Genomic DNA, 3,320 nt, shown 5'->3' with positions numbered 1-3,320 from the left:
TTTTGTTGAATGAAATACAATGAGACTCTGGATTCTGGGAGATCTGAATTGTGCTTTTGGGAAAGAAAAAAAATAAAGATAAATTACATATTCATTTGGTGATATGTAGGTATTAATCACAAATGTCCGTAAGACAGGATTTCAGAAAGAAAACGGATGTCACTTTTCAGTAGAACTTTTTATTGAAAAAAGTTTACATTAAAGATGTTATTTTTAAAACTTGCTATAGTTTAGAGTCACTCAAAAATGTAAGCGAAGGAAATTGTTCTGACTTTTTAGCACAGATATTTTATGAATACCATAAGAGACTTTTAAAATTTCTCTGTGTAATGTAAAACACGAGGTATTTGGGATGAAACGTAATAAATTAATTTTCAATTATTTTTCAGTCATTTTCTTTATTATTGCAGATACTTAAAGCACAATGAAGCCATGGTAATACCCAGGGATATTCCTTGCACTAGAAAATAATTTTCTTCACAATATGTAGAGTTACAACAAGTACAAATGAAAAACAGGTTTAATAAGTATTTTTCTAGTTAGATTTTGAGAGTTGTTAAGAATATAATTCAAGTGCATTTGGGAACAGGATCATCACAGACAGTGTTGACATCATAAGCATTACATAATGAAATGCTCGTACTAGTTAATGAAATACATGCCTCAATAAAAAGAAAAAAAATATGAACATTAAAGATAGTATGGTGAGCTGATTTAATTTCATGCAATTATCTGTAACTATTCAGGTAATCTACATCAATCCAAATATTATCCTCCAGAGTACACAATATCTGCTCAATATCTAACTACAAAAACACATAATAAAACAATTAATTAAATAAAAATTAAATTAAAAATTGGAAGTGCCTAGGAACATTGAGAATCAGGATAACTAGCATTTCTTCTAAGTATTGTCACCAATTCATCATGCAAGTTTTCTACCCTCCCTTCCTCAATTTGGCTACATTACAAAAAGGGGTATAATACACCCCTACTTCAAATATTTCTTAATTAAACTATGTGTTCTTAAGGCTACACAAATGATATTCTGAGAAAGGAAATTGTTGCGCAGGGATGGGACCCTCCACTAAAAATGTGCTAGAGCACCTTTGGTGACAGCCTTTTTTTATTTGTTGATGACTTTAAATAGGTTCAACAAGGAGCACTGACAGAATCTCATAAGTCAGTATTAATTTCACTGATCTGGACAAAGCCCTGAAACCTAGTTTGATGTGGGTAATCACAATGCACAAGGAAAACAGTGAGTCAATCTCCTGAACTTCATAGATGCCTGTACAAAGTGTGGTAAACAGAAAGAACTGCAAGTATTAATACATAATCAAATCTATGACTCAATTGACATAAATAATAAAGATTTGGTGGCATAATTCCTATGAATATATTACTGATATGGAAGCATACAGCTTATTCAGAAAGAAAAGGCAGGAGAACCTAATGGAGGAGGTGCTGCTTGGTGTACCAAGGATACGTTTCGTTGCTCTGAGGTCCAGTGTTGCAGGATATAGAGCCACTGGAAGTCTCTGGGTAAAAAAAAAAGGAGAGAAGAGCATAACTATCACCACAAAACCAGAAAGATAGCATATATGAGGCTTCTTCTGGCAACTGCTATGGCAGGGAGGCTTTAAGTAATCACATTCATGTTGGAAAAGTAATAGTTAGACAAGGACTATTTGAACCACCCAGGTAGCTGCGACCCTGAAGGGGCATTGCTGGGTGTGTTGGGTGGCGTGTACTACTACACTCTGTCCCTTTTTACTCTAGTTGCCAAGAGTTGGCTGAAGATTCACAGGGCAGGACCCTGGCCTCCCTGGGCAGCCAGCCTGAGACTTGCTCCTGTATTACAGGCTTTTCCCAGGCCCTGGGCTCCCTGACTACAATCCATAACAGTTAACACAAATCAACAACAACAACAACAACAACAACAACAATAATAATAATAATAATAATAATAAAAAGCTGTACTTATCTTTGCACTGGCCAATGTGGTCTCCACTGTTTGATTCCTTCATTGTGGTCCTGGTGCCCCTAGCAGCCCTGATTTGGGCACAGGCTAGCAGCAGGGGTTCTGTTGGGTGAAGGAAAGTCTACCTAGGGATCATGCCATCTTCACATCTGTGACAGTGGCTGCCTGCTCCTCACCCCAGAGGTCCCCTGAAGCCATGCTTGGATGCTCTTAAGCCCCATGCTTGTGGGGGCCCTTCTGTCCTGCCTGGTTGGCCAGGCTTCCAATTGCCTGCAGCCAGGGACACTTTCAGTGACTTTGATGCACTCCTCCCTACAGTAATGGGGCCAGGCTTCATTACAGACTATCTAAATGTTTTTAGACTGTTCTGTGGACAAGTTCTTGATGAAGAAGCTGAGGACAAAGGCTTTTCTATATTTGATTCTGACCAATACGGAGAAACTGCTTGAGTAAGGGAACGTGAAATGCAACTTGAATGACATCAATCATACAATGATAGAGTTTCTAATTTGGGGGAGGAAAGAACACAATAAAGACAAATTCCAGAAAGATGACTTCAATAAACTCTAAATTTGGTAGGCAATGGGTGCATCTACACATGCTCTTTACTGCTCAGTAGACTAATTTACTGCACAGAAAAGCATCACTGTCTACACGTACATGGCAATTGGGCTGGTGTAGACTAACTTACAGTGCCATTGGACAGTCCCATCAGACACAGGTAGTATCCAATGGCAGAGTAAATACTGTGCTTAAACACACATGTAAGTGATGATGTAGGTATTAGTTTACTCTGGCTTAAATTGCACCAGAGTTTATTCAGTCACATTAATTGTATATGTAGATGCACCCAGAGGCTGTGTCTACCTGAGTCACTGACTGCATTTTTGTTACTGTGCAGTCATTTAGAACTTATATACCCAAGTACTAGACGACTGTGTAGTGACCAGCATTACTGCACAGTAGTGTCCCTGCACGGCCTCCTGGTGATGTTGACTGTGCAGTAGCTTTGCATCATGGTTCACGCCCCACAACACTACTCCACAGTAGTAACGAGCTACTTTGCAGTAGTAATGAGCTACTGCATAGTAAACTTCTTGTGTAGGTGCAGCCAATGAGAAGCAAATTTGAGAGAGAGAGTGGTTTACAAGGTTTAGACAACTGTTAAAGAAACAGTATTAAGGGAAAAAGCACAAACCATCTCCGTGTAAAGGAATGACAGGAAATGTAGTAAAAGATCATCTTGGTTAAATCAAAAACTTTACAATGTTGTGGAATTAAAGGAGAAACTACATAGATAGAAAAGTGTTCACTACTAAGGATGAGTACAAAGTTA

General features: G+C 38.3%; 1 long non-coding RNA gene across 1 annotated transcript in view; it reads right to left on the bottom strand.

Annotated features, from left to right (window-relative positions):
* Positions 1 to 242: 242 nt before the first annotated feature.
* Positions 243 to 3,320, bottom strand: part of LOC112551666 — a 304,599-nt gene continuing 301,521 nt past the window's right edge. Inside the window, exon 6 of the long non-coding RNA XR_003095965.1 lies at positions 243 to 1,541. This is a non-coding gene — a long non-coding RNA (uncharacterized LOC112551666). The remainder of the gene's footprint in view (positions 1,542 to 3,320) is intronic.

This window comes from Alligator sinensis, unplaced genomic scaffold (assembly GCF_000455745.1).
Source record: "Alligator sinensis unplaced genomic scaffold, ASM45574v1 scaffold93_2, whole genome shotgun sequence".
NCBI classification, from domain to species: domain Eukaryota; kingdom Metazoa; phylum Chordata; order Crocodylia; family Alligatoridae; genus Alligator; species Alligator sinensis.
The sequence above is the reverse complement of the archived record's forward strand: the minus strand, read 5'-3'. Positions and strand labels throughout refer to the sequence as shown.